The sequence below is a fragment of the Colobus angolensis genome, unplaced genomic scaffold (assembly GCF_000951035.1).
Source record: "Colobus angolensis palliatus isolate OR3802 unplaced genomic scaffold, Cang.pa_1.0 Scaffold5, whole genome shotgun sequence".
In the NCBI taxonomy this organism is placed as follows: Eukaryota; Metazoa; Chordata; class Mammalia; order Primates; family Cercopithecidae; genus Colobus; species Colobus angolensis.
In genome coordinates, this window is record NW_012118487.1 from 24491458 (window position 1) to 24501643 (window position 10186).

Here is a 10186-nt window from a genome sequence, read left to right on the forward strand (position 1 = left end):
GTACCTTTGTATTGGATGAATTTAAGCGCAAGTACTCCAATGAGGACACACTCTCTGTGGCACTGCCATATTTCTGGGAACACTTTGATAAGGACGGCTGGTCCCTGTGGTACTCAGAGTATCGCTTCCCTGAAGAACTCACTCAGACCTTCATGAGCTGCAATCTCATCACTGGAATGTTCCAGCGACTGGACAAGCTGAGGAAGAATGCCTTCGCCAGTATCATCCTCTTTGGAACCAACAATAGCAGCTCCATTTCTGGAGTCTGGGTCTTCCGAGGCCAGGAGCTTGCCTTTCCGCTGAGTCCAGATTGGCAGGTGGACTAGGAGTCATACACATGGCGGAAACTGGATCCTGGCAGCGAGGAGACCCAGACGCTGGTTCGAGAGTACTTTTCCTGGGAGGGGGCCTTCCAGCATGTGGGCAAAGCCTTCAATCAGGGCAAGATCTTCAAGTGAACATCTCTTGCCATCGCCTGGCTGCCTGCACCTGCCCTTCAGGGAGATGGGGGTCATTAAAGGAAACTGAACATTGAAAAAAAAAAAAAAACAACTAACAAACAATAATATATCCACTAGCAATGGCTTCTGGTTCCTTTTCCCCTCTACCCCCTGGCAACTGGTAGTCCTATTTCCGTCTCTGTGTATTTGCCTATTCTAAACATTTCCTTATAAATGAAATAATACAATATGTGATCTTTTGTAACTTACCTCACTTTGCTTAACATAATATTCACAAGGTTCATCCACGTGGTAACACATATCAATATTTCATTCCTTTTTTATTACAAATAATATTTCTATGTACGGATACACCATATTTTGTTTAACCATTCGTACGTTTATGGACATTTGGATTGATGCCACTTTTTCAGCTATTATGAATAAGGGTGCTATGAACCTTCGTACATACTTTTTTTTTGGTGGACATATGTTTTCCTTTCTCTTGGATAGATACCTAGAAGTGAAATTGCCAGGTTGTCTGCTAACTCTATGTTTAGATTTTTGAAGAACTGCCAAACCGTTTTACAAAGCAGCTGCACATTTTACATTCCTACCAGCAGTGCATGAGGGTTCCAATTTCTCCACTATTGTCTGTCATTTTGATTATGCTCATCCCTGTGGGTGTGAAGTGGTTATCACCTCAGCATGATGTTAATTTTCATCTCCCTAGTGACTAATGTCATCGAGCGTAGTTTCACATGCTTAATGAACATTTATATATCTTCTTTGAAGAAACAGCCATTAAAGTCCTTTGCCCATTTTTTAATAAGGTTATTTTTCCTGATATTTTTGTGTTCTAAGGGTTCTTTGTATATTTTGGATACTAGTCTTTCATTAGACATGTGCTTTGCACGTATTTTCTCTTGTTCTTTGGGTTGCCTCTTATAATTTAATTTTAAAATATAAGTTCCATGGAGGGAAACTTATGTAAGAGGTATTTTAATTATCATAAAAATGAATTTTATTTTCACAATTATTTCTACAGGGGAGAAAAAGATACAGAAGGCCAGAAAACTACTAAAATTTGAGCACCTACTATGTGCCAAAAATTTCATGTATGTCATCTCATTTGATCCTCATGAAACATCTGTAAAGTCACTTCTCTATCTTAATTTCAAAGATAAGGAAACAGTTTTGGACAGATTAAACAGCATTCCAAACTAACTGAGTTCATAAAAAGCAAAGCAGGAATTGAATTGCCTGTGTTTGACTCGAAGTCTTGTGCCACTTCGAGTGTACCAGATTTCCTCTCTTATTTTCTGAACTTCCCTAAACTTGATCAAAAGAAAATTAATAAGAAATTCTGTGCAATGCTTCAATACTTCCAGTGAAAGCTGCTGTATTCATGCCTCATATGCATTTACTGGGCATGCACTAAATACTCCCTGGAGACAATGTCACAGATCTACAGACTTGTATCCATGTTAGATTTTGCATTTGCATCTGACACTCCCAAAGGAAACAGAAGAGAAGCATTTGTTGATTTAAATATCTTTTGAAAATTGCAGTAAAATATGTATCTGACTTAAGTTCTTTTGCCAGATGCTTTTATGCTTTTATTTCTATACTATCTCATAATATTCCAAATAAGAAGTGATGATTGGAACCTAGGTCCATGTGACTGCAAATTCCATGGATTTCTCTTCTATACCTCTATATCAGTGAGCAATTGAATGACATCATATAGTTGATTTATTTTTGTCTATGCTCCACATAAACAAAACTACTAGTAAAAAAAAATGAGTAAAGGCAATCATGCAAAATATTTTTGCTTTGTCCAAATAGCAAAATAAAAAAGAAGAAAAGTGCTTTCTATAACTGAATTTTTCTGTTGTTTTGGCATAGCATCACCTTTGTGCCCCCAACTCCACCTCCTTTATTTTATTTTTATCTTGAGCCCTAATATTTTATGGCTCTTCAAAAGATTAATGAAATAAGTAAGTTTCTCTAGTTCCATTCATTTTGTTGTACTGCTTATTTCCCTTAGGAAGACAAGTTTGGAGATTGTTGTATCTATCCTATGCATGCATTTCCCCTAGTTATATCAAATAGACTTTAATAATAATAGCTGACTGTTACGCAGCACATATGTGGTAGATGCCTTTCTAATTTGTATCTGATTCTCACTTCAAGTTTGCTTTATGGTCCTTGTTAAAGCCCAGAGAGGTTAAGTTAGTTAACCAAGGCCACAAGCTGGCAAAGTAGTAGAATTCAATCCAGATCTGTCCAGCCTCAGAGCCCAGGGTCTTTTTGCCATATACAACACACACTCTCCTTTATGAGGATTGAGTTTCTCCAAGGGCCTAACAGATGGCAGGGGACAAACAGAAATATGGTAGAGGCAAAAGTTCTACGTCCTCACTGCTGTTGGTTTTAAGCATTACAGGCACAGTGTTTTGATATTTTGACTCTACAGTTATATCAAGACCTTTCATAGTAGTTATTATTTTCTCAATATCAAAGCATATTTAGATTTTGCAGACACATGAGGATGTGCATAAAATGTAGTCTTTGCCTTCAAGGAGTGATTGTAATTAGAAAGAAAGGATAGACAATGTTTGTTATGCACATCTCTAGGCTTCAGCATCCTCATTTGCAAAATGAGGAAATTAAACTAAATGACATCTAAGATAGATATCAGCTCCAAAATTTTATAATTTGTAAGACTATTGGGTTAACAGAAAGGGGAGACCTGGTCAGGGACTCTATGCAGATAAAATGTTCTACCTACAACAAATCGTATATGAGAAAGTGTCCTGAAAAAGAAAGACAAAGGCGGGGTGCGGTGGCTCACAGCTATAATGCCGGCACTTTGGAAGGCCAAGGCAGGCGGATCACTTGAGGTCTGGAGTTTGAGACCAGCTTGGACAACATGGTGAAAGCCTGTCTCTACTAAAAATACAAAAATTAGCCACGCATGGTGATATACGCCTGTCATTCCAGCTACTCGGGTGTCTAAGGCACAACACTCACTTGAACACAGGAGGTGGAGATTGCAGTGAGCCTAGATTGCACCACTGCATTCCAGCCTGGGTCACAGAGTGAGACTCTGTCTCAAAAATAAATAAATAATCAACATATAAAGGCATGGTATAGCAAAGTAAGAAGAATTCTGTGACATATACAAGGACAGACTGGGGAAAATGGAGAAGATGAAATTGTGGCCAAAGAGAACCAAGTCCAGCTGAACATATGTAAGACTGTGTCAGGCTGGAAGGAGTGGAGGGTATGGAGGAGCTGCCTAGGAAAGTGCACCTAATTTTCAAAATGGACAATGCATTTAAAGGCCATATAAAGGACATTTTGCAATTGGAAAGAGAACATGATGTTCATAAATATATATGGATATGAATGAAGTAGAGGAGAGGAAAGCAAATTACCCAAACAGACTCTATATGCAAGGTGCAATTCACATTCAATGATTATACTATGCATGGAATCACAGAGGCCAGGAGTTTGTGGTGAGGTGGAAGGAAACAGAAAACATGGCAGTTAGCAAGACAGTTAGTAAAATGAAGACAGTGATCCATCTTTCCTATAATAGGTTGGAAATTAGAAAATATCCAATTTGAAAGCAGACAAAGAAATCCTACGGACAAATAAATCCCTTGACATCAAGTGAATAGTAAAATAAAAACAAAAACAATTTCATGGAGGGTATATGAATAGCTACCAACTGAGAATTTAAAACATCAAAGCAAGCCATATGTATACAGTGTTATTATTTTACAGGTGAGAAAGGTACATCTCAAAGAGATTACATAGAATCCCTAAAGCCTCAGTTATTTATCTGCAGAAGTTGAATTTAATCCCGCATCTGGTGACTCCAAAGCATGTCTACTTGAAAACTAAAATATTACCCTTTCCAATGACAGCCAAATGAAAGTTTTGAAATTGTAGCCATAGCTTTCCGCTTGAGCACATCCATAATGCTAGTCTATTTTTTAAATATTCAATCTCAAGATACTGTGGTTAGCCTATATTTAACACTAAATAAAGAACACAAAATAATTTTGGAAAAAAGTGCAAGTTTTTCTGAAAATTTTTTATGTGAGTATTTCTTTAGGGGAAAACGTGTGCCTAAATATGACTAAGCACTGTATAAAAACTTTAAAAAGTCACACCTTGAGAGAAAATACAAAGTATAATTAAATAACCATGATAATACTCTCAATATCTCATTATTACTAGAATGTCTGCAACTAAGTCAGCCAAATACAGGGTGAAAATAAAGTAAGCTAATATATTAGAAGCTAGAATATAGTTAAGTCTTACTCAAATATTTTCCTTTTGAGGAAATCAAACTTTGTGCTTTGAAAATATTTCAATTGTTCCTGGCTTCCAAGGCATCTTAACACTTCCAACTTTATACTTCTAGATAAATTCTTTTATTTCATTTTCATGCTTCCTGAGATTTGGACATAATGTTCTCTTTCCAGCCAGCTTTGCTGGGTTTCTGAACAGTTTAACACAGTATTCTTGGCTGGAGGGTCGGTAAGGGAAAAACAGCAAAGTATGAAGTTAAGAATTCTCATCCCATCTTTATTTTGTAGAATATGTTCATCTCACTCTCAGTTTATCTGAAGCAGAAGAATGGATTACAGCAAGAGGTAGTATCAGTTCAGGTTCATTCAACTGACATTTAAGGTATAAAACAGCTGGTACCAAGTTCTGTGGAAGATGATGGCAGTAAAATGAGACTGTCCTTACTTTGGACAGACACTAAATTCAATGGGGGAAATTTACAGAAACATATCATTTCTAATGTAGCATATGTTGAACATAACCCTAAATGTATATTCAAGGTGTTCTCAGAGGTACTTAGCTCAGACAGGACTGAAGGAAGCTTCTTGAAAACACCTGAACCAAACCTCAAAAATGAGGTAGAATTACAACTACCTGACAGAAAAAATTATAGAGAACCTTAATCTTTCCAGTTCATATAACATACAACAAAATTATTAGTCTTTTGCTTGTTTTTTCTTTGCCTATGTCATACATAGTTTATGCATTCACATCAAAAGTTATTTTTAAACACAATAAAACTAGAAACATTTTAGCTAAGGAAGGAACTAACATTAATCAAAGATAAGTGTAAACAAAATGTTGGCTAATATTCATAGTGCTAGAAAAATAATTACCACATTTAAGAATCATGTTTTTTTTAGCTTTTTGGTTCTAAGTTCAATCATTTAAGGACTATTTCTTCTTTGAATACAGCTATTGGCACATGAATAACACCTAGGACAGTGCTGGAAACTCCAGTTACATATATTTAGGTTGATTGAGGAAGATGTATTATTACGGGTGTCTATTGTGTAAGTTAGATATTTGAAGGTGAGGTACATGTCATACCCAAGTACGCTTTCATTTTCTTCAAGCAGAAATTCTTTTTTATGCAAACAATCATCCTTGAAAACAGATGCCAGTTTATTAGTCAGAATGAAGAGGCTCTCTTGGGTCAGTACGAAGCTGGTTATTTTTTCTAACAATCTTGACTTGCACCCAACTTTGCTCAACAAGTCTTTTTCATTCCAATTTGCTGTCCAAGACACTTTGTTTGCTAAATAATAACCAAGTAAACTAGGTGAAGTTCAAGCGGACAGACACTGTAAGTTAGCTGCACTGGGGAGACCAATAGAATGGTTGACTTGGTGTTAGGGCTAAAGGAATATCATGGCCTGGCTCAGTGGCTCACACCTGTAATCTCAGCACTTTGGGAGGCCAAGACAGGCAGATCACTTGAGCCCAGGAGTTCAAGACCAGCCTGGGCAACATGGTGAAACCCTATCTTTACCAAAAATAAAAATAAGAAAAAGAAAAAGAAATTGGCTGGGCATGGTAGCATGCACCTACCTGTATGTAGTCTTAGCTACTCAGGAGGCTGAGGTGGGAGGATCTCTTGAACCTGGGAGGTGAAGTTTGCAGTGAGGACAGATCATGCCACTGCACTCTAGCCTGGATGACAGAGTGACATCTTGTCTCAGAATAGAAAAGAAAAGAAAAGAGAAAAGAAAAGAAAAGAACATGCCCTTATCTCCTGCTGCCATTTATATTAGCTGACAAATGGCTACACTGACAAGAAGATGGTGTCTCAGAAGGCGCACTGGACTCCATTTTCAGTTTCTCATAGAAACTAACACTAAGTCCCTGAAAGTTTGCATTCATTCCTTGTACTAAATAATTCACAATCTCTTGCTCCCAGCTTTTGCTTGACCTGATAGCTCTTTAGAGGAAAATAACTTATGTTTATTTATTTATTTTTTTTTTTTTTGAGACGGAGTCTTGCTCTGTCACCTGGGCTCGAGTGCTGTGGCCGGATCTCAGCTCACTGCAAACCCGCCTCCCGGGTTTACGCCATTCTCCTGCCTCAGCCTCCAGAGTAGCTGGGACTACAGGCGCCCGCCACCTCGCCCGACTAGTTTTTTGTATTTTTTTTTTTTTTTTTAGTAGAGACGGGGTTTCACCATGTTAGCCAGGATGGTCTCGATCTCCTGACCTCGTGATCCGCCCGTCTCGGCCTCCCAAAGTGCTGGGATTACAGGCTTGAGCCACCGCGCCCGGCCAATAACTTATATTTAAATAATATTTTGCAATTCTTTAACTGCTTCCATATGGTTTGCTTTATTTAGATATTTTCGGCCACTCTTTGTACTAAGTAATTATTAGCTCAGTTTTACAGACCAGAAAACCCAGATTAAGGGAGGATGAGAGATTTAGTGATGCCTGCCAGTCTTCATAAACCCTTTCAGGTAGGTGTCATTCATTCCTTTTCAGGTATCAGTTCAGGTTCATTCAACTGACATTTAAGGTATAAACCAGCTGAGCTGAGAAAACTAAACATTTCTATAACATCTTCAAAGTCATAAACTAACATGTGGTAGATTTGGCACTTAAAATTAACATTGTCAGAAAGTTACTCTTTGGAGTAATTGTCAACAAGAATAATGATTGGAATCACCTATGGAGCTTTCTCAAAATACACATCTATCTTGTATCTTAGACTTCTTTGAGACTAGTAAAACATTTGAACTTTGAAAGCTTCCACGGTTTATTCTAATGTGCACCCCTGGCTTAGATATTCTGCTTCCTCATTTGCTTCTTTATTACTATTATTTCCTCAAACTAGAGTTGGATCATCAAGAATCATTTATCATCTTTTAAAAATTAGTCATTGGTCAGGTGCGGTGGTTCATGCCTGAAACCCCAGCACTTTGGGAGGCCGAGGCAGGTGGATCACGAGGTCAAGAGAGATCGAGACCATTCTGGCCAACATGGTGAAACCTCGTCTCTACTAAAAATACAAAAATTAGCTGGGCATGGTGGCCCGAGCCTGTAGTCCCAGCTACTCCCAAAGCTGAGGCAGGAGAATCACTTGAGCCCAGGAGGCGGAGGCTGCAGTGAGCCAAGGTCGCGCCACTGCACTCCAGCCTGGCAAGAGAGTGAGACTCTGTCTCAAAAAGAAAAAAAAAAAAAAATATTGATTTAACTACATTTAAATATCTTACATGGATTCTGATCATCAAGTTGATCATTAACAACTATGAAACTTAACAGAGAGATATCTAGTTTTTTACTATCTTATAATATCCTCAACATGTTGTAATATTATAATTTTTAAAACATCTTAATCACAAAGTTATTACAATTAAAACAACATTGGTGCTGAAATAAATAAACACATAGACAAATACACCAATGGAACAAAAGAGAGAGCCCAGAAATAGCCACATTTTATTAAATTAGTATATTTGACTATATACAATGAGCACCATATTTGCTATCATTTTTGTCATTGCTATTATTATTATTGCCATTATTGTTATGGGAGAGGTTACTCTACAGAAAAATGAGTGAGGGGTGATCTTCTTAATATAGTTACCTATACGAAAAAATGGTTCTAGATTTAAAAAGAAAATTATTCTCTTGCTTCAGACCATATAAAAACAACAGCTCCAAGTGGGCTGTCAAGTTACATGTAAAATATAAAATTGGAATGCTTTTAGAAGACACTGTAGAAGACTATCATCATAACATTGGGGTTAGGAAAATATTTCTTAAATGAGACACAAAAAAGCACATTTAAGAAATAAATTATTAAATTTAACTACGTAAGAACTCCTTTACCAAAAGACATCCAATAGAGAAAAAACACAAGTCACAGAATTGAACAAAAAGTTTGTTAAATAAATAACAAAGGACTAGTATAGAGACTTTAGAACAAACAAAAAGAAAAAGAAAGAAAATCCAGTAGAAAAATTGACAACATATTTGAACAAGAACTTCAGAAAAAAGGAAATTCAAATGGTTGTGAAACATATAACACGTGTTTAACATTATCAGTAATCAGGAAAAGGCACATTAAAACTGTAATATGATACCCTCACAGAGCCATAAGACTGAGAAAAATGGGAACAGTATGAGTTGCACACACTGCTAGTAGGAGTGTAATTTGGTACAACCATTTTGGAAAACAGTTTGGAATTAGCTAGTGAAACTGAAGATATGCATATCTTATCATCCTACAGTTTCAAACCCTGGAATAAAACTCATACAGTCTCCTCCTATATGGACCAGAATATATGACATGTAAAAGAATATCTATAGCATCATTTCTTCTAATTATCCTGAACTGGAAACAATCCAAATGTCCAAAGACAGTAGAATGATTAAGTAATATTATGTATTCATAGATTGGAACTTTTCTAGCAATAAAATCAAATAAACCCTGGCCGTATTCTAAAATCTTCCAAGATGATATTGAATAAATGAAACCAGAACATATAAGAATATATTTTGTATGTATCCACTCAAATTAATATTTTTGTTTGTTTTTTGTTTTTTGTTTGTTTGTTTGTTTCTTTTGAGATGGAGTCTTGCTCTGTCACCCAGGCTGGAGTGCAGTGGCACTATCTCAGCTCACTGCAAGCTCCGCCCCCCGGGCTCATGCCATTCTCCTGCCTCAGTCTCCCGAGTAGCTGGGACTACAGGCGCCCATCATCACGCCCAGCTAATTTTTTGTATTTTTAGTAGAGACGGGGTTTCACCGTGTTAGCTAGGATGGTCTCGATCTCCTGACCTTGTGATCCGCCCTCCTCGGCCTCCCAAAGTGCTGGGATACCAGGTGTGAGCCACCGTGCCCGGCCCAAATTAATTTTTTTAAATGCAAAATTAAACTACATTACTAGGAATGTGCACATAGTTGGGAAACTATAGAGCAAATGGTTGCTGTAAAATCAAGCCAATTGTCTCTCAAGTGGGAAAGAAAGGAGGAATAGAATCTGGAAGAGACACACAGTGATATAGAAAACCTCTATGAATGTAGCAATATTTTATTTCTCATATTGGGTGTTCTGTTTATAATTTTCATGACACTCTTCAACCATGCTTTATGCTTTTTTGTATTTGTGTTATATCTCAAAATATTGAACAGGTTTTAAAAAGTCTGCTTAAGCGGAAAACCTCCTGTGAAATGTTTATTGCTATCAAATTTGAGTATAGTAAATATTTAGGGTTAAGAAATAAAAAGGATAAATGAAATACGTTTGGTCTACTGCTGAAATGGTATATATACATAAAATTGGTATATAAACATAAAATGGTATATATAGTATATATGTTTACATATATTTTTATATAATATATTATATATAGGTATACAAATATATGGAAATATATTTGTA

At 36.7% G+C, this 10186-nt stretch overlaps 1 pseudogene across 1 annotated transcript in view; it reads left to right on the plus strand.

The window, feature by feature from the left end:
* LOC105524517 overlaps positions 1–552 on the plus strand; it is a 1430-nt pseudogene extending 878 nt beyond the window's left edge. The window contains exon 2 of the transcript XR_001003773.1: positions 9–552. The product of XR_001003773.1 is annotated as an elongation factor 1-gamma pseudogene (transcript). The remainder of the gene's footprint in view (positions 1–8) is intronic.
* The last annotated feature ends 9634 nt before the right edge of the window (positions 553–10186 follow it).